Here is a 22,450-nt window from a genome sequence, read left to right as displayed (position 1 = left end):
AGTTGGGAGGGAGTTTAAGGCTCTGACTTAGAAGTCATTGTGATGAACTGACTCACAAACCAGCCAATCAGAAGCCAGAAACCCTAAGCCAATCAGGTGCTGCCTGAGGAGTTGGAAGATTCCGCATGGCACTTGGTTTCAGTCAGTTAGGGTTTGGAATCCTGAGGGATGAAGCTGGTGTTCAGCTGGGGAACAGTAGAGTCCAAGGGAGGACTGTGTGCCAGGAGTTCCTGAGGGAACAATAATTTGAGAGAGTGGGTTTTGATTACAGACCAAGAGAGGGTCTAGTGGTCTCAAGAAGGGACAATAGTCCAATTGAGAGTCTTGTAGTGAGAGACTCAGGGTCAGCCAGACTCTGGAAGATATCATAGTCTGAGTGGCTGACTTTGGTTTAATACCGAGAGAGAGAGAGAGAGTAGTGAGATATCTGTAACTAATTTGCCAAGTAAAGATACAATAACCACTGTACCTCAAAAATACTTAATATACTTCTGTTATTCAAATAAACGTTTATTATTGTTTGAAAAAACTGCTTGGCCTGAGTGTTCAAAACACAAGCACATACTATTGTATGTTAAAGACCAGAATAGGAGTAAATTGTGGTGTGGAGTACGCCACATAAATTGATGGCAGCAGTGGGATAACAAAAGTCCCAAGCACCTGCCACAATAGAAAGGTTGTTCATTACAGTCATGTCAAAGGAATTAAGCAGGAGATACATGGGTTTCTCAAAAACAAGTCATGCTAAACCATACTCTCCCCTCAATAGAGTTAAAAACTTGATAAACCACGCAAGTGCTGTTGATGTTGTGTATCTTGATTTCAGAAAGGTCCACCATGATATTCTTTCAGACACAATAGTAAAATATAGCCACAGACCTCTACTATTAGGTGGATTTGTAACAGACTGAAGCTGAAGAGTGCTCACCAATAGTTGCTATTCATCCTAAACAGAAGAGACTAGTGAGGTCTAGGGTTCTGTCCTGTTGTTCAACATTCTTTTTAAATGACTTGGATGCTGGAATAGAGGGCATACTTATCAGATTTGCAGATGACACCAAATTAGGAATCGTAGCTAATATCCCAAAGAGCAGGATCAGAATTCAAAATTACCTTAACTGATTAGAAAGCTGTGCTATAACTAACAAGGACATATGCAGGTTACTTCATCTAGCCAGGAAAAATTAACTATATAAATATGGAAAGGGTAGCACTTGCTTTGACAGCATTACGTGGGAGCTAAGCTAAACAGTGATAATGAGGCTGCCAAAATGCAATTCTAGGCTAGATCAAGAGGAGTATAGTGTATAGATCGAGGGAGGTAATAGTGCCACTCTCTTCTGCTTTGGTCAGGCCTCACCTGGAATAGGCCTGACCAAAGCAGAAGAGCCCTGGTGGCGCAGTAGTTAAATGTGTGTACTTCAGCCACTCACTCAAAACCATAAGGTTGCGAGTTCAAGACCAGCAAAAGGGCTCAAGCTCAACTCAGGCTTGCATCCTTTCGAGGTCGCTAAAATGAGTACCCAGATTGTTGGGGGCAAATTAGCTTACAGTTGTAAACCACTTAGCAACTGCTTAGGTGGTATGAAGCGGTATAGAAATGAAGCTTGTTTGTTTGTTTGTTTGTTTGTTTGTTTGGAATACTGGGTCCAGTTCTGGGCACCACTGTTCAAGAAGGATATTAGCAAGCTGGAACATGTCCAAGGGAGGGCAACCAAGATGGTGAAAGTTCTGGAAACCAAGCCCTATGAGGAGTAGCTTAAGCAACTTAGTGTATTTAGCATGGAAAAGAGAAGACTGAGAGGATATGATGTGTGTGTGCGCGTGCACACACACACACATGCATCTTCAAGGTGCTTGTTGACTTATGGCAACATTATTAATTTCATAGGGTTTTCTTAGGCAAGGAACAGTTAGAGGTAGTTTGCCATTGTGTTCATCTGAAATGAAGCCCCCAGCCCATTGTATTCCTTGGCAGTCTTCCATCCAAGTACTAGCCAAGACTTAGCTTCCAAGATCGGATGGGATCTGATGCCTCTGTAGTATTTAGGTCCTAGAGAATATGACAGCTGTTTTTAACTATCTGAAGGTATGTCATGTGGAAGATGGTGCAAGCTTGTTTTCTGATGCTTCATAGATTAGAACACAAAGGAATAAATTTAAATGACAAGAAAGGGAATTCCAGCTAAATGTAAGGAAATACTTTTTGACTGTAAGAATTGTGTGATAGTGGTATAGGCTGCCTTGGAAAGTTGTGGACTCTCTTTCTTTGGAGGCTTTTAAGAAGAGGCTGGATGGCTGTCTCTAAGGAGTACTTTAGTTGTGTAATCATTAAGAAGCCAAGCCCTTCCTCCAGTCCATCTGCCTTGGTCCAGGCCTCGGAGGTGGAGAAGATCTGCTGGACCTGATCCAATTCCCCACCACCACTCCCTTCTCCTTTTGTGTCGTGTCTTTTTAGATTGTAAGCCTGAGGGCAGGGAACTGTCTGACTAAAAGATTGTATGTACAGCGCTGTGTAAATTTACAGTGCTTTATAAATAAAGGTAATAATAATAATCTTGCAGGGCAGAGATAGGATTAAGAGGACTTTGTGGTCCCTTCCAACTCTATGATTCTATGAAGTGCATGACAAACTCCTCACTGCTTTGTTTTTGTTTTTTTGTTGGTTTATTTTTGTTTGTTTTTTGTAAGAGTTGTATTTTCATCCTCATAAAAACAGTAACAACCATGCTGACCCTGCTTATTGGCATATTCATCATCATGCTTTCATTGGAAGAGAAAAATAACATAAATAAAACCTGTGTGTGCGTGTGTGTGTGTGTGAGAGAGAGAGAGAGAGAGAAGGCTCTCACTGTTCTCATGAGAATTAAATGTGATGATAATGTGCAGGCACTAAGAAAGTGGAAAGAAATAATGTGTTAAAATGCTCAGCTGCCCGTGTTTACGTATACATGTAAATGTATTCCATATTTTTTTAAAAAATGATTTAACTCTGAAGCACAGAACTGGAGCTGGTTTCATGATAATAGAAGAAAACTTGTAACATAGGAGATTATCACATGAGGGACGGGACGTCATTGTCCCGTCCTTGTCCCATCCTTCCTGTGCATTCACAGGAAGGACTTTCATACGTCGCACTTATCCAGACATTGTCCCATCCAGAAAGTGTGAGTGGCAGTGATTGCATGAAAGCCTTTCAAATGATGTCACACTTATCTTGTCATTGTCCCATCACTGAAGTGGCTTTGCTCTGGCATTTTGTATTAATGGGAGTTTGTGTCAATGCAATGCCACTTCAATGAAAGGATAATGACAGGATCGGCTCATATAAATGTAAGGGATATGTAAACTCTTTAAAGGTACTGTTTCCTTTGTTCCTCCTTCTACTTTCTTCTCTTTCACTTCAGAAACATATGAGTTGCTATGGGACCAGCTAGACTGGATGTAGATTAATCCTATGGAAATAGAAGTATGGGACTTTACACAAATTTATCTATGCAACTATGTGGTTATGGCATTTATTTCAGCTAGTGTCATGGATGCCAATGATTAAGGCTGTTTTTTGTGCCATCCACATCTTGGAAGTACTGTAGTGAGGGAGTGAACTCGGAATGTAGGAATTGCAGTGTTCTTAACAGTAAACTCAGCTTCAAGTGGAGCCAGAGGTTTAGACAAAACACCAGATTCATGAAACAAGGGGCAATTTCTTTGTCTCTGCCTCTCCTTGAGGTTGATGGCATTTGTCACCTGTGTGTCCTCCCCTTACCCACATAGCGTGTGGAGGGGAGGAATGACTTTATTTTTCTTAGATACCCTTACTATTATAATGGCTCTTTTTCAAGAATGATTCCATGTGTAGCACAAAGAAAAGTCTTGAGCCAGTTTTTTTTAAAGAAGCTTATCCCTCCCTCACAAGAAGTGAGTTAAAATTATGAAGACGGTGCAGTACCTTGTTTGGAGAATTATAAGCATTTTACTTATGCAGAGCCTAGGGCTTTATTATGTAATTATGTATCTTGGGCAGATTATATATTTCTTCTCATAATTATGTCTACCCAACAGACTGGAAGAACTCCAAGATTTCAGTTTTCTGGAATAAAATTGGTTGGCTGTGTTTTGTTGATTTTACAGTAAAAACCATCTTGAATTGTATGGCTCAGCTAAAGTGTTGTATAGAAAAGGCAACAACAGGAGTTGCAGTTTGTCACACATTTATATTAATATGGATTTAGTGGACAGTAGCAGTCTTTTTTTCTGGCTTATTTTTGGTATTCTGGTATAGAAGTGGCAACTTGCTAGTTTGTTGATCACAATTAATTTATGACGCTTCTTTTCTTCTTTGTACTTAAGCTAAATTGTTCCTTTGGAGTTGAGTATTACTGATATTGTCTGAAATTTAGAACAGAAGGATTAATTGCTTGACCCCAATGCAGTAGAAATAACATCATTCCCTGGCATCACAAAAGGCTGCTGTTGCAAAATATCTTATGTCTATTTTTCTGTCGCCTTCCTTTAGTCACATAGTACAATCCAACAAATGAATATGTACCATTATGTTCAATGTGGCTTACTTGCAGGTTAGTGTAGTGTAGCCTCTTACAGAGCCCTATTCCAAACTGAAACCACCAATATCACACTTGACCCTTCACAAATCTATGGTGGAATTCTAGATATACTTTTGATCACTGTATCTCAGAAAACAATATTGTATTGCTGGATAAGGTGCAGAATAGGCCAAGCAAATTGATCAAAAGGTTAACACTTTGTGGGGAAACATTTCAGTGTTTGGTGCTCTTTTGCTCTAGATGTACCTGAATTAAAGAGAATGTGCTAGAGATGTAGAATATTGTGTATAGTACAATATAGAGAATGGATATAATGATGGTTTTCTACCTATCTTGCAGTATTAGAATCTAAAGTTATCCACTGAAGTTGCATGGTGGGAGATTTAGGAAAGCTGAAAAGAAAAGATGTACTTCTTCCTAGAACATGTAGAAATTGGAATTTGCTGCCACAAAATAGATTCATGAAAGATAAGGTTACAATGGCTGGTAGTTATGATGGTTATATGTAGTGCTATATATGCATGTCATTATGCTGCTGTATGTCAGTTGGAGGAGGGTATTAATGCCCTGCTGTGGGCTTCAAATAGTCCTATAGTTAACAACTGCTGGTTTGCTGCAACTTTCCTGCATCATGATGGGGTGGGGAGTGCTTTCATCCTCCCTCTTGCTCTGGTGGCAAAGGAGAGACCTGTGGGTTGTGGTATGGCTACTTGCTGGGCCCCATTAGCATCATTGTCAGACAATGGCAGCAGAGGAGGTTTAGGTACTTGGAGAAGTATCTTTGGACTCTCATCTGTGGTGGGAATGTTGCTGAGATGGGGAGCTAACATCAATTATGGTATGGATTTTGTGCAATACCCTGAGGGGCACATTCTGAATAAGAGTGCCCACTGAAGGGCACCAGCAGAATTGGGGGGGGGGGCAGTGCTTTGTATGCCAGGCCCCTTCCACTTGTCCTGATCATCCATGAGAATCCTGATGCTTGTGGTCTTAACTTCTGAGGCCTATATATGTTGTCATATCTTTCCTTTCGGTGGTGTCTGACAAAAAATGTTGCTGGTTTGGAGATAGACTTTACTATTATGTAGCCCATTGTAAAGGCCTATGCTTTCGGTCTTTATGGGCTCATAATCATCCAGGTATGCTGTCACTGTACCACTCTCTGGCTTCTTGTTTGTTTTGCTATTCTGAGTACAGTGGACCCTTGTTATTTGCTGGGGTTTGGTTCCAAGGTCCCCCATGTATAACAAAATCCGTGGATGCTCAAGTCCCATTAAATATAATGACAGAGCAAAATGGTGTCCCTTATTAAAAAAATGGAAAATCAAGGTTTGATCATTTGAAATTTATACTTTTTTGGAACATTTTCAAACCGTGGATGCTTGAATCTGTGTATAAGAAGGGCCGACTGTACTGTGCTTTCTTTTGTGTTGTCAGCACCATTGTTACATGGACTGGACTCTGTTGTTGTGACTTTTCTTTCTGGAGCTACTGCCATTTCCTCTCACTAACTCACTGACAACTGAGCAATTGTCAAAATAGTTCTTTTCCTACATTTGTTTGTGCAGTTGTGTTTTCCCTTGCCTGCATTCCACAGATGTCTTCAGTTTTGTTTCAGTTGCTGCTCATTATCAGTTACAGTCCCATAGATCATGTCTTAAACTATATTCTCAACATTTGTCCTGTTACATGGAGTCTTGCTGACAGTACACAGACCATGTGTACTCCGTAGAATGGTTTCAGGCCTCTGGCTTCTTTGTCATACTGTGTAAAATATTTCAACTGCTGGCATTTTGGCTGCTTCTAGGCACTATCACACCATCGCTGCTAGCATTGTAACAAGCAGTCTCTCATAGGCAACAGTAGTTCTGTGTCCCATCACTCATTAGGCTGGGCTACCATCTATTCTTTGTGACAGTGTATTATGACAATACTGCTAGGTATGGATCCCTTCCAGTTTTATTTGACTTCAGGAAAGGGGTTTCTTTGGGGAGTGGGGACTGTCTTCATTTCTGATCCATCCTTTCTTTGGGTACCTCGGGGATGGTAGCTTGTGCTAATTTCCTCTTAGTGAAGAACCATTTGAATTCTTTTGTACTATACTGTAGGCTTTTGTCTGAAACTAGAATATCAGGTATCCTGTATTTTGCAAAATGGGCCTTTAGCTTTCTGATCAGTTGTGCTTGTCCAAGTGGGGGTTGGACCAGATGGCCCTTGTGGTCTCTTCCAACTCTATGATTCTAAGTGTCTTAAAAATAATCTTTCTGGTTCTGTGTCTTAAAGCTGTTTTCTGACTTATGGCAACCCTAAGGTGACCCTATCATGGGGTTTTCTGGGGCTGAGAGTGTCTGACTCACCCAAGGTCACCCAGTGGGTTTCCATGGCTGAGTGGGGAATTGTACTCTGGTCTCCAGAGTTGTCATCCAATGCTCAAATCAATGCAACACTCTAGCTCTCAAAATAATCTACTTCTCCAAAATTGGAGCAATGATCTAATGTAATCATATAGCTCATGTCATTGACATTGAATAAGTCAGTTATTACCGTCTCCACAAGCTGGGAGGGAATCTCATCAGAGTTTAAAGTCTCCTTTTTCTTGTTTGTCACTGTATTCATTACATATCTTACACTGCTTAATGAATATTCACAAACGGGTATTCATGTCAGGTCAGAAGATGTCCCATGCTTGTCTTAGGTGTGATTCTGTGCCCAGATGGAGATGGAGATGGTTCATAATGTCTCATCTTCAGAGCCACTGGAATCCTGCTAGAATGGAATTCTATTCTGTATACATAGTTCATCCCTCCATTAATAATATCGGGCAATATCTGATGGTAGTTCTGCCTTGTGTAGAAGCCATCCATCTAAGATGGTTTGTTTAACTCCTTGTGGCCCTCTACCCTGTTCTATGTTCTGTTGTATTGCTTCAAGATTGCTTTTTGGTGATAGAAAGGTACTGCATCATGTTAGTGGGCACTATAGAGAATTTACCGTTGTTTTCATTATAATGTGCTTTCCAGGGTCCTGAAAGTCTATCAGTGTACACCTCTAGAACAATGTTTAGATGTGTGGTGACCATGAGCAATCAGCAGCCAGCATCAGCTTCAGCTGTGTGGGATAACAACACTGAATGTACAAGGTCATTCTACTGCCTGCGTGCAGGAAGCCTGGAAAGATAAACATGTGTCTGGTTAGACAAGGGGACAGTTTTCTGGGTGGCACAGGAAACTGGTAACAGCCAGGAACGGAAGAGGCTGGGTTTTAGGACTGCATGCCATTGTGTCTATATAAACCCAGAGGCTTCTGGTAATTGGTGTTGGGTTTTGTGAGAGGAGTGGATTGTGAGTTCTGTATAGTAAAAGTCGCGTTGGATAATTGGTTTGCACTTGTAAATAAAGATAAGCACTTTCGTGGGTTCGGATTGTCTGTCGTTAATCATCAGAAGCCTGGTGAGAAGCTGGACAGTTCCTGGTGACCTGCATCCATCATTTCTGGAAGACAGCCATCCTCTGTTAACTTTGCTGCCAGACCTGAGAACAAGCTTCCAAGATACGTCAGATACTCTGCTATATCCTGACATATGTAGTGTCTTGCAATGAATGGGGAATGCACATGTACAAGAAGACTGTAAACTCGATATAAGCATATGGTTTGGTTCTTTTTTAATAACCTTCTCTTTGATTATTATACTTTTATTTTGAAATTTTAGTAACTGTAAGAGTAACTTTGGGAGAAGCAGATCCACAAAAAACTCCTTGAAAAGGTAGATTGCTGATGATAGTGTGATATAAATACTACGTAAGATAAAAAGAAAATAACAAAGTTAAGAGTTAAAAGGAAGAAATAGATTCTCAACCATTATGAATGTAGGTTTTTTTCCTCACAAACATAACTAATTACTAGAAAAGACTAGTATGTAAATAATACCACTAGATATGTTTTATTTGTATGTTATAAATGTTATAAATAAAATATTTTTAAAAAGGTGGTATGATAATATTTCTTCAATCAAATCTTTTCTTATATTGTCTTTGCTTGATGTAAGTCTTGTTTGCTGAAACATTTATGAACCTCTCATCTCAAATCTTTTCCTAATAAAACATAACCCAAGAGTTATCTTCAGAGGACTTTACAGCCTCCCCAGCATGCATGATGGTCATTCAGCATACTTGCTCTACCACTATCTGTTCCTTTAACCATCTTTTTCTTTAATTGTTGGCAAATTAGATATGTTCACATTATAACATAGCAACACATTATCCTTTGCCAAATAACAAAAGCTACATTTAGGTCGTTCCGTGGTGCTTTCAATCAATGTTATAACTTCCCCACCAATTGTCATCCTCAGAGGTCATTTTTTACAAAGCTATTTTTATTTATTTTATTGTTATAAAAGAAAACATAACCACCAATTCTCAGCATAGTTTTGTTATAGATTTATGCTGTGGTGCAAGGAAGAAGGAAGCAGAAGGAAGCTGAATTGTATTGATCAATACATTGTGGGTTTGGGAACATTAAATTTAATTTTGGCTTGGATTTAATTTCAATGACAGCGTATTTTTCTATATTTCATGCTGAAGAGTGCAGTGATACATAAATACAATATGAAGAAGTAGTAGGGAAATGATAGGTCTGTTCTAGGTGTTCAGTCAGATAAGAGAACAATGACCACAAAGGACTGAGGAATCTTTTTTCTGTTGCTACATACTTCTGTCCCTTTGCTTATTATATTTAATTTCTATGGCATCTATTCCTGTATTATGTATTTCTTCCTCTGCTTTCTATAAGCAAGCAAAAAGTAAAGTGTTCATTATAGATCTGGGGAAAGGAAGGGAACAGTTTAAATTACTGTGATAGAAATGCTCAATCAATGAATTCTGCAAAGCTATCGGATTTTTTGTAAGGTCTCTGCTGCACTTCTCAGTGGAAAACAAGCATGTGAGTGGGCAGAAATGTTTCCTTATGTTTTCTACACTTAGTCCCACCATCCCTGCTATGATATCTAAAGAAAGATGAGCAAGAGAGATGAGGTAGGAACACCCACTGACTTCTGTTGCCTTCCTAATTCCCTGCCCAGCTCCAGAAGTGGAAAGGTTCGGAGGAAGCACTACCATGGCAAGGGAATTTTGGGGATAGGGGTGGGATGGGGTGTGTGTTCAAGTCCTGCTTTTCCCTTGCTAAAAAGACAGGGAAAGCGGGAGAGATTGCTAGTGATTGATTACCCTCTGATTGCTTCTTTTCTTTGTTAAATTGTTAAATTTCCCCTTTCAAATCTGGAGGCATTATCATGCATTGTTAGGAGTTTATCACATGTATTTTTAATGCCAACCCAGGCACAGGATGGGATCAGGCTCGAACGGGTTAAAATTGATTTTACGGCACACAAAATTGCTGCTGCACTTCCAGCTGACCATCTCCCGTCCTCCAGCACTGCTCTGGTAGCCAATTTTGCTAGTACTGCAGCAATTTTGTGTGCGGTAAAATCAGTTTTTACCCATTCCAGCCCGATCCTGTCCCGTATTTGGGTTGGTGTTAAAATTGGATGCGATAAACTCCTTATTCTCTTACATGATAAAGGGGCCATTCACACTACATTATAGATCAGATCGCAAACCGGTTTATAAGTGGGTAATTCCCACTGTCACTGGTTTTTGCACACTTGAATTGAAGTGGATCTGGGGCAAATCCCCCTCATTGCAGGTTTTCTGAAGGTGTCCCCCCCCCATTTCTCTTTGGAAAATCTATATTTTTCTGTGGTGCTGGAAGATGTGAACTTGTCCCCAATCCTGCTTGGGTCATTTAGGGGGAGGAATAAAGATCAGAGGGTGGGCAGTTGGGCAGAACATGCCTCCCCTCAAATCCCGGTCGCTTGGCAAGCGCCATTTTTTGCAAGCGCTGGGTGCCAAGTTTAATTTCCCACTCCTGAACTGTCATCCGTGTAATCCCTTTACTCCTGCAACAGGGGGACATCACTAGACCCATTGATTTTTTTTTTTTTACTTTTTAAGTTTGTGATAGAATATGTGAATTTTTAGTGCTACCTCCCTTTTTCCCTTTCTCTTTCTCCCACCACTGTAGCCAAAAGTTCATATATGCACTTTTTGCTGAAATGTTGCAGAGACTGGCATTTGGGGGTTTGAATTTTGTATTTAAAAAAATAGATAAATTATGTGAACGTTTGGTATAGGGTGGTCATTTGGGTCACATGTATTTATTAATCTTTTTACTGACAGAATATGTGATGTCTGGGATTTGTGTGTTGACTCTTGCAGGGTGTCATTCCCCATTCCATTCTCACACAGTGTTTTCCATATGGTTGCAATATTACTAGACACCACTAATTTGCAGGGCCATTGGTGCTTCACGTTCCCAAATCGACTGGATGCACATATTCTGTCAGATATTTTTTTTAAAAAAACCACAGGAATGATCGAATACGATCAATAAGGTGGTTCCATTAAAGCACCCATGTAGTTGATGAAAAAATAGCTGCAGCAGATACTAGCGACATTTTACTGACAGAACAAAAAAAACAAACAAAACAGGAATGATCGAAAGCAATCGATAAGGAGGCTGCATCTTAAATCAATATTTTGTAAGTGTGAACATCCACCAGGTTAAATTACACTGGGGATGTTCGATCAGGATAAAAATAGTGGGAATATCCATTTCAAACATATTCGACCTTGGAGGATTGGGGCTGCCCAAATCTACCCAGGGCAAAAGTGCAAGTGTGAAAGGGGCCAAAGTTATTGAACAGTTTTCATATGCTTAAATATACTTAATACAGTCAGAATTAGGAAGCTGGGTATGTTTCATCTGAAGTTATAGAGGTGTTAGAGGATGAAAATGCTGACCTGGCTTGCTTTATGGAAACCTGGCTGGGAGAGGATAGTAATGTGACCTGGGCTAAGGCCCTCCCAGCTGGGTATGCCGTTAAGGAGCAAGTGAGGGAAAGTGGGCGAGGGGGAGGAGTGGCTTTGGTCCATAAATCTATCTTCACCCTGACCAAGAGACCTATCCGGAAAACAGGCCACTTCGAGTGCATCTACCTGACCCTGAAGGCTAGGGACAGTCTAGGGATTCCGTTAGTCTATCGTCCACCCCGTTGCCTAACAGACTCCCTGGCCGAGCTCACACAGATGCTCTCGGAGCTGGTGCTGGAGTCTCCCAGGCTTCTTGTCCTGGGGGACCTCAACATTCCCTTAGAGGCTGGCTTACTAGTGCTGACAGGTGCAGCTCAGGAGTTCATGACTTCCATGGCAGCCATGGGCCTGTCCCAATTAGTCTTGGGTCCAACACATTTGTGCTGGTAATTCACTTGATGTGATCTTCAGTACGGATCAGGAACATCCATGGGCAGAGACAAATTATACCTCTGTTCTGTCATGGACAGATCACTTTCAGGTCAAGGTGGGACTTAAGGTTACTACCCAGGCCCCCTCGGGGGTAGAGGACCTATTAGAATGGTCTGCCCGCGAAGGCTGATGGAACCCAAAAGGTTCCAGGAAGCCCTAGAGGGATATATGGTTCGGAACGATGATGATTCTGTTGATACCTTGGTTGATACCTGAAATAACGATCTTACTAGAGCTATAGACAGCATCGCTCCTGAGCATCCTTTCCAGCCCACTCCTAATAAAAAACCATGGTACACTGAAGATCTTCATAAAATGAAGTGGACTGCGCAATGACTAGAGCACCGCTGGCGGAAACATCAATGTTTATCCGACAAGACACACAAGATGAGATCCTATTGAAATCTTATGGAGTGGCAATAGATGCAGCAAAGAATTCCTTCTATGCTGCACGTATTGCGTCTCGTCAAGGAGAGCTGTTTAGGGTGGTCAAAGAGCTAACTCAGCCGTCTCCCACCCTAAACGTATTATTTGAACCAACAAAAGACTGCTGTGATGCTTTTAATAACTTTTTTGCGGATAAAATCTCTCGGATAAGGGCTGATCTGGACACCGGCATTATAGCAGAGATGGGAAGAGAGATATCCAGTGACTGTGGACCTTGTTAGATTGGATCATTTTGAATTTGTAAATACTGAAGAAATGGACAAGATTCTTGGATGTGTCAGGAGGAGGATGTGCCCTCTCGATCCTTGCCCATCATGGTTGATCGCCCAGGGAGGGGATGAAACAAAAACATTACTACAATCTATAATCAATTTATCCCTCAGGGAGGGAAGATTTCCATCACAATTAAAGCAAGCAGTCGTTAGACCACTTTTAGCTTACAGTAGTAAACCGCTTAGACACTGCTTAGGCGGTATGAAGCGGTATATAAATGAAGCTTGTTTGTTTGTTTTGTTTTGAAAAAACCCTCCCTGGATCCCCTGGTGAGAAACAATTATAGACCGGTCTCTCTTTTACCATTTTTGGGCAAGGTGATCGAGAGGGCAGTCGCCTTCCAGCTCCAAGCTGTCTTGGATGAAGCCAATTATCTAGACCCATTTCAAACTGGTTTCAGGGTACGGAGTTGAGACCGCCATGGTCGCCTTAGTCAATTATCTCTGTCTGGGCATCAACAGGGGAAGTGTGACCCTGCTGGTGCTCTTGGACATCTCAGCAGCATTCGATACCATAGACCATGGTATTCTTCTGGAACGCCTGAGGGAGTTCGGTGCCATTCTGTTCCCCATTCTGTTCCCCATGCTTTTCAACATTTACATGAAGCCGCTGGGAGAGATCATCCGGAGACATGGGGTGCAGTGTCATCATCTATGTCCCCGACTATTGCAGTGACTAGGGATGGCATCTTCTCTGGATGCCTGTCTTTGATCGGTAATGGGCTGGATGAGGGAAAACAAACTCAGACTGAATCCAGAGAAAACGGAGGTACTCGCAATAGGTACCTCAAGTCCAGGGGTGGAGTTTTGACACCCAGTTCTGGATGGGGTCACACTTCCCCTAAAGGATGAGGTTTGCAGTTTGGGAGTAATCCTGGATCTGTCCTTATAACTGACATCCCAAATAGATGCAACGGCCAGGAGTGCTTGGTATCAGCTTCGGTTGATATGCCAACTGCGTCCCTACCTGGACTGAAAAGACCTTGAAGCAGTAGTACTTGCACTGGTAATCTCTTGGTTAGATTTCTGCAGTGTACTCTACTTGGGGCTACCCTTGTATCAAATTTGGAAGTTTCAATTGATTCAAAATGGAACAGCCAGATTGGTCACCGGAACATCTAGGTTTGACCATATAACACCAATACTGAAATCTCTTCACTGGCTGCCAATTAGCTTCCGGGTGCAATACAAGGTGTTGATTATTACCTTTAAAGCCCTACATGGCTCAGGCCCGAGTTACTTGCGGGAGCTCTTCTCCCTACATAATCCGCCCTGCACTCTTAGAACATCTGGGAAGTTCTTACTAGAATATTATAATAACAGGCTAATGACAATTTCACATAAGGCATTCACTGCTGCGGCCCCAAGTTTATGGAATGACCTACCGGAAGAGATCCATCTCATTACTACCTTAGAGGCATTTAAGAAGGCACTCAAAACGGATCTCTTCCGGTGGGCTTATCCACTGAATTCCATATAAAAAGGTTATGACGACTGCTCTTCCTTGACTCTGATTGTTGGCTAATGGACAAATTGTAATTTTTAGAGAATGAATAGGAATTCTTGGTAAATTCAGTGTCAGTATTTTATTGTTGTATTGATTGTAAATTGTACTAGGTGTCTTTCAAGGTTGTAATCCCGCCTTGATCTGTGGGAGAGGCGGGAGGTATAAATAAACTATATTATTATTATTATTATTATTATTATTATTATTAAATAGCCACTTTTAAATATCTGAAGGAATGTCATGTAGATTGAGCCAGCTTTTTGCTGCTTCAGAGTTGCTGTTGTTGGCTTGAGTTGGCTTTGATTCATGAATGAAATACCTCCAAGACACCCTATCTCCAACTGCTTTGTTTAGGTCCCGCAGGCTCATGGCCGTGGCCTCCTTGATTGAGTCTATCCATCTAGTAAGAGGCCTTCCCTCCACCCTCCACCTTTCTTAGCATTATTGTCTTTTCCATTGAGCCTTGCCTTCTCATGATGTGGCCAAAGTACAGCAACTTCAATTTAGTCATCTTGGCTTCCAGGGAGAATTCAGGCTTGATCTGTTCTAGGACCCATTTATTTGTCTTTTTGGCCATCTGTGGTACCCTTAGTGCTCTTCTCCAGTGCCACATCTTAAATTAGTTGATTGTGGCCTGGTACAGATGGGCCACAAGTGCTGTGTTGGCGCCAAAATTAGGGTTGCAGAGCATGTGGCAACTGCACACTCTGCAACCCTAATACGTATGGATGGCACCATCTGTACATAGTGCCGTTCATACATGACGTGTGTGCATGATGCAAGCGCAGCGTCCGGGCACCACCAATGGCACACTGATTATGTCCCCCTCCATGCGCCAAAAAGAACCGGCCTTTAGCGGGTTCTTTTTGGAGCGGAGGGAGCCCACACAGTTTGGTTGCTGTGGCCTCCCTCTGGAGGGAGAATAAGCAACTCCAGACTGCCCCTTTGGGGCAGTCTGTACCACGCCTGTCTTTCTATCCACTTTTTTCATTGTCTAGCTCTCACATCTGTACATGGTGTTGGGAAATAGAGTTTGGGTGCATATTATTATATTTGAGTACTTCTAGTTCTTTCATAGCTGTCCTTCCCAGTCCTAGTCTCTTCTGATTTCTTGACTTCAGTCTCCATTCTGATGATTGATTGATCCAAGGTATGGAAAATCTGTAATTAGTTCAGTGTCTACTTTAAAGTTAAAGAAATCGTCTTTAGTATTTATTTTTGTTTTCTTTATGTTCAACTGTCAACCTGCATTTGTACTTTTATCCTTGACTTTCTTCAGTAATAATTCCAAATCTTTCCTATTTTCTCCTAGTAATAGTAATAGTAACTCTTGTGATTTCTTCATCTTCTAGGACAGTGATGGCGAACCTTTTAATACTGAGTGCCCAAACTCAGTGGCATACCCACATCAAGAGTCACCCAGTGCTGGGTGGGGAGAGACTTCCAAGGACAGGACTTCTGCCTTCTGGGGGTGGTACTTCCAGGAGAAAAGCCCAAGGCACACTCTCTCAGCCTCAAGATAGCAAGATACCCTCTGATGAAAATTCACTTTAGAGTTGCCATAAGTTGTAAACTACTTGAGGGTACCACACACACACAAGTCATGCTTTTTTAGCCTCAGAGGATGGTAATAGAAATCCTCCTCTGATGAAGCTTGCCCCTGACAGCTTCACCTTAGGGTCACCAGGAATGACCTGAAGGCTCGCGCACGCACACACACACGGCACACTCTCTCAGCCTCAGGCTAGCAATAGCAACACCCCCCACCCCCTGACAAAATTTGCCAAGAAACCCCATGATAGTTTCACCTTAGGGTTGCCATAAGTCAGAAACAACTTGAAGGCACCACACACATGTCACGCTCTCTCAGCCTCACAGGATGGCAAGGGCAAATCTCCCTCTGCTCCTTCCCTGCCCTCCCATATCTTTAACTAGCTCTGGGAGCCAGTTATATGCACAGGATGGGGGCAGAGAAACATGCATGCACCTGTTCCTCCTCTTTCCCTGCTCTTCTCTGCCTTTAACTGGCTTTGGGAAGCCAGTTAAAGGGAGCGGAGGGGGGAAGAAGCACAGATGTGTGCTTTTTCCTTCTCTCCCCCCGCTCTCCTGTGCCAGTTCTTCCTCTTCCCCCACTTTTCTGTCCTTTTAACTGCCTCAACAGAGACAGCTAAAAGGATGAGAGGGCAGGGCAAGCGGAGGAACAGGCCGCATGGCCACAGAGAGAGTTCTGCATGCCAGAGAGAGCATGTGTGCATAGGTTCACCACCACTGTTCTAGGAAACTTGTCTGCTACTCCAGAGACTAGAATACAAACCAATTGATTGAAATTACAAGAAAAGAGATTCCTCCTAAATATTAGAAAGACATCCCCCCTTCCTTTTTAAAAATGCATCAACCAAAAAACAGAGATTGAAGGATTGCCTCTCAGGGAGTGCCTTATTTGTGGTTTCCTGCATGTCTATGTACAGTTGTATGATTCTAAGCAATACTCAACAAGGAAGCAAACATACTCATGTAGCAACATGCAGATAGTGGCATTAAGGAATATGGATAATGCCCAGCTTTCTTCACTGCAGATATATGCATTTTACATATTTTTTCATCTGACATAGAAGAAATCTTTATGTTTGAAGGAACAAGATTTGTGAATTTCCAAAATCTTGACCAGTATGTACATTCAGCAGTCTGTTACTTCAGTAATGGATGATCTGTGTTTACAGAAGTGAAGTGAAACACATTACCCTCAGAGATCATTCTGAAATCCTAATTGCTGCTTTCTTTTTTGCTTCAAAATGATAACATGAGCTCCTCGGCAGAAACCATATTGCATGTCCCACTACCCTAGGAAACTAGGTTGGTAGGTACACATGAAAAACTTTCCATTTAACACCACCCTGACTGTGGAATGTCCTCCTAAGTGAAGTCAGCCTCCCTCCATTCTTCTGGAGTTTCTGACAGGCAGGGACGTAGCTAGGATTTTAGGAACGGGGGGTCCAGACTAAGTGCCACCATTATAATGGGGCGTCAGTGCTGCAGCGCAGCAGCACACACCATTCTTTTTTCTAATGAGAAGGGGAGGTCCGGACCCCAAGACCCCACCCCCCCCCCGCTCCGCCCCTGTGACAGGCTTTTTGCATGGCCTTTGGTCCTCAAAGCCAGTGGTGCCGATCTGGCTGATTTAACTGTAGTTTTAAATCATTTAAAAAGAAGATGTAGTAGCCTTTTTGAAAGTGTATTTATTTGTGTATTTGATGTTAATAAACATTTAGATTAATAAATAAAATTTAATATAATAAACATCTCTATTATAAATGGGACAAATAAATTAAACCTGAGCTTTCACAAATATCAGCACCTATGCTGAGCCTCTGTATGTCTTAGAATCATAGAGTTGGAAGAGACCATATTGGCCATCCAGTTGAACCTCCCGCCATGCAGGAACACACAAAGTACTCCCAATAGATGGCCATCCATCCTCTATTTAAAAATCAACAAAGAAGGGGACTCCACCACCTCCAAGGCAGTGTAATCCACTGACAAACAGCTCATACCATCAGGAGGTTCTTTTTAACATTTAGATGGAATCACTTTTCCTGTATTTTGAATCCATTGTTATGTGTCCTAGTCTCTGGAGCAGCAGAAAACAAACCTGTTCCATCCTCAATATGACATCCCTTCAAAGATTTAAATATGGCCATCATGCCACTTCTTAACCTTCTTTTCTCCAGGCTAAACATTTTATCTCCATAAGTCGCTCCATGTAGGACATGTTTTCCAGACCTTTTACCATTTTGGTTGCCCTCCTCTGGATATGCTCCAGCTTGTCCACTTTCTTGTTGAACTGGAGTGCCCAGAGATGGACAAAGGTTTTCAAGTGAAGTCTTACTAAAGCAGAATAATTTAATTATAATTATAATAATGTAGCACTACTACTTCCCTTGATCTACACACTGTATTCCTATTGATGCAGCCTAGAATTGCATTGGCTTTCTTAGCTACTGCATCTCATTGCTTACTCATGTTCACCCTATGCTCCACTAAAGGCTGAGACAGACAGACCTGAAGGGGCAGATTGAAGCCATCCCTTCCAAAGACAGATTGGTTCTGTGGCAACCACATGCTGCAGCCCCAATCCGCCTTTAGCCTGGCCAAAAAGAGTGGCAAAGAACTGCTCCCTTTTCAGCTGATAAAAAGCTGTCTTTACTAGTTTTGACTCAGCTTTCTAATTTGTTAAGGTCATTTTAAGTTCTAGTCCTATCCTCCGGGATATTAGTTATCCCTCATAATTTAGTGTCATCTGCAAATTTGAAAAGCATGCCCTCTATTCCATCATCCAAGTCATTGATAAAGTTGTTGACTAGCATGGGGCCCAGGACAAACTCCTGTCTACCTCTCTAGTCACTAATCTTTAGGATGAGAAGGAGACATTGATGAGCACTGTTTGGATTTGGTCAGTCAACCAACTACAAATCCACATAACAATGCAAGTCTAACCCACATTTTTCTAGCTTTTATACAAGGATATCATGGGGGACCATGTCAAAGGCCTTATTGAAATCAAGATCCTCTACAGCCATACAGCCATTTCCTTCATCTACAAAGCTTGTCACTCTCTCTCTCTCTAAAAAAAAAAAGATTAGTCTGGCATGACTCGTTTTTGAGAAACCCGTCCTGCCTTTCAGTGATCACAGCATTCCTTTGTAAGTGCCTACAGAGTGTTTGTATAATGATCTGCTCTAGAATCTTTTCTGGTATTGATGTCAGGCTGACTGGATGGTAATTATTTGGATGACAAGCAGAGAGACAGTGGGGTCTGTCTTCCTTTTTGCAAGCTATGAACCTTGGACATGCTTCTGGTAAAGAGAAGAGTGTGTGTGTGCGCGCGCGCGCGCGTGTGTGCGCGCGCCCCAAAGTTTGTTTCCCCTTTTCCATGTCGAGACTGATGCTTAGGAGAGGTCCAGAGAGGGAGATATAGGGAGGGAAGTTGTGCTTTGTTTACCCCCCTTTAGATCTTTTGTAACATTTTCCAGTGTTTCCCCCTCGACTTATCCACGAGTCATATCGAAATCCATGATTTTGGATCCAAAAAGTATCCTCGACTTATACATGAGGTTGGCTTATACATGAGTATATACGGTAGTTTTGTCCCAGCTTTCTAATCTATTCCAGTCTGCTGGAACCTCTCCTCTTCTCACGGAGTTCTCAAAATTACTGACAATGGTTCTGACATTACTTCTGCCACTGTTTTTAATATCCTTGGATGTAGTTCATCTGGCTCTGGAGACCTGCACTCATTTAGTGAAGCCAGGTATTCCTGTACTACCTCTTTATCTATTCTGTGATGCATTTCAGCTACTGCATCATCTGCCCCATTTCCCTCAACTGTAGCACTGTTTTCCTTTGGGGTGAAGATCAAGGCAAAAAAGCACTTGAGTAATTCTGCCTTTTCTCTGTCCCCTTTCGTCATTTTCTCCACACAGCGGCCCTATTGTTTCCTTGTTGTTTCTTTTGCCTATAGGTTTATCTCTTTCCCCTTAAATTTGCAACCTGATGTGACAGGCTCTGGAGGTGGGAGAGAGACTATTCAGGTTTTCTTGGTCTTTCTTTGTACATCCTCAGAGAGAGAACCTTTCATGGATCAAAGGTGGCTAGCAGTAGGGATAGAGTTTGGGAGTAGGTCACATTTCAGTTGGCTTAGAAAGAAAATGTGTTTTCAACTTTTTAGAAGTAGCCTGGCTTATTTTCAAGGATATCATGGGATAGAACTAGGAGAGAGATCATTCATAGCTAAACATTTTCGCAAATCACATTTGGCTATATTCATACTTGGTTGTATTTGAGGAAGAGTCCTGTTCTTTAATGAAACGGAGGTTCTTTTGCAGAAGTAATCAAAATATAGTTTGCACACACTTTAATGCTAGTAACTTTAGTTTGCTGGGATGACTCTGGATGCAGCAATCCTGAAATCTGCTGGGAGACATGTGGGAAGCCTCTGTGACCATCTCAGGCTCTTGGGATACCAACTGGCTCTCACTCCCTCAGGGCCGGCTCTAGGTATTTGGTCACCCTAGGTGAGAAATATTTTGGCACACCCCCCCCCCCCAGTAGCCCCTCAAAGTGTAGGAAAAATGTAGTGCACGATGTAGGACAAATTGTAGGACGTTCAAGAAAAATGGAGGACATGACCAACTAAAAGCCAAAAACATTAATAAAAAACAATATAAATTCATGTTTCTCAGTCATGCTCAAAATGGAGGACATTTTGACATGCCTATCAGCACAACTCCAAGACCCAAATTCACAACTACTAATTCATTGGGGATAGAAGAACAGAGAGAAAAACAACAGCACATGCAAGGAAGCCTTGGAGCATTCTGAACATTGGAGCATTCTCTGAAACCAGGGTTCGAATCCTGGCTGAAACAAGCAAACCTACTGGGTGACCTTGGTCAAGTCACACTCTCTCAGCCTCAGAGAAGGGCAAGGGCAAACCCCCTCTGAAGAAATCTTGCCAAGAAAACCTCAGGATGTGGTTGCCCTAAGTTGCAAATGACTTGGAGGCACACAAGAGCAACAACTACAACCACAATGTGAGAAGAAAGCCAAGGTCCAAAGTGCACAGCAGAAAGAATCCAGTTTGAGACTGCTTTAACTGCCCTGACTCAGTGCTGAGGAATTCTGGGAACTGTAGTTCTGTGAGACATTGGGCCACAATAAACTACAAATCCCAGAACTCCTTAGCACTGAGGGCAGTTAAAGCAGTCTCAAACTGGATTGTTTCTGCAGTGTGTTTTGGACCTTGGCTTTATGTGCTATATGAGTCTGAAATCCTTGCTGCTAGGACTCAGTGTATATATACATATATATAGTATGTGTATGTATGTGTGTCTGTATACACACACACACACACACACACACACACACACACCTTAGGCTTCTTAGGTCCAAAACACACTGCAGAAAGAATCCACTTGGAGACCAATTTAACTGCCCTGGTTCATATAAAAAAATTAACAACAACAACAACAACAGCAAAAATAGCGTTGATAATTGTAGTTCCTGGGAACTGTGGCTTCTTGTAGCCCCAGAGCTCCCTTTGACAGAGAAGGCTGACAGAGAATGTCTCCCAAAACTACAGTTCCCAGGATTCCCTAGCATTGAGCCAGGGCAGTTAAAAGGGTTTCCAAAAAAGGGTTGATTTGTGCAGTGTGTGTCCTGGGGACCTGCTCCATTTGGGAGCCTCTAGTCCTGCCTGGAGGGAAGGCTGGGAAAGGAGGACCCACCTGTCCTGCCAGCTGCCCCAACTGCCTGCCCTTCTCGGCTGGGCTCTCAAGGTTCCCTTGGCACATGCCATTTTGCCTGGGCTCCTTTCCTCCCCAGCACCCCCCCCCCTCCCGCCTTCCAGGACCAAAAGCAGGAGGAGAAGGAGGAGGCTCCTCTTTCTTCTTATTGTTGTTTTTGGGTGCCTCCAAGTCTTTTCCCTCCCAGCCTCTCTCCTCTTCCTCCAAATTCACGCCTATTGGGGGGAGGGGGTGGGACTTCTGGGACTTCTCCTTGTCTCTCTCTGGCCTCCTTGCCATGCCGCCCCCCCCTAAATTTTGCGCCCTAGGCCACTGCCTAGGTCACCTATATGGTAAAGCCAGCCCTGCAGTCCCTCTAAGACCAAATTTATTTGAGAAGTGCCAGCAGAAATGGGCCAAAATTGTTGCTGCTGGGAAAAAAGGAAAGAATTCTAGAGATCCACAGCCTTATTTTAAATACCTAAGGAAGCAGTAGCCTTAAAACAGCCCAAAGAAGCACTGAACTTACTTCCCTGTGTTTCAATTTGAAAAATAATATGGATATATGGGGAACTCCTTGACCTCCTAGGGTGAGCTGTTTATACCTTGAGTGGACAACAGAAGGCAAAAGATTTAATACCTACATCTTCATTAATAAAAATGCATTTTTAAGGACTGCTCTATCATACCAGATACACAGTAAAACATTAGGAAAAGGTGAATTTTAAAAATATATAGTTATATGGAAGTGAGTCCCATTGACCTTTGTTGGAGTTACATCTGAGTAACCATACATAAAAATGTATAGTAATTATGAGTATTTAGATGAAATAGTGATTTTAAAAACACAAAGAAGTGGCTAAAACTGTGAACCAGGGAAGAGATCTCAGAATTAGGAGCAGTCTGAGATATGGCAATAATAAGCAGTAAATATGCTGAGGGAAAAGGTGAAAGCCAGCAGCATCACAAATGACAACTTTTATGTTGCTTTCCCTTGATAGTATGCCACTCCTTCTTTATT

The 22,450-nt window shown here is 42.1% G+C and overlaps 1 protein-coding gene across 1 annotated transcript in view; it reads left to right on the top strand.

The window, feature by feature from the left end:
* Window positions 1-22,450, top strand: part of RUNX2 (RUNX family transcription factor 2) — a 170,490-nt gene that overhangs the window by 91,445 nt on the left and 56,595 nt on the right.

Source organism: Sceloporus undulatus, chromosome 1 (assembly GCF_019175285.1).
Source record: "Sceloporus undulatus isolate JIND9_A2432 ecotype Alabama chromosome 1, SceUnd_v1.1, whole genome shotgun sequence".
NCBI classification, from domain to species: Eukaryota; Metazoa; Chordata; class Lepidosauria; order Squamata; family Phrynosomatidae; genus Sceloporus; species Sceloporus undulatus.
The sequence above is the reverse complement of the archived record's forward strand: the minus strand, read 5'-3'. Positions and strand labels throughout refer to the sequence as shown.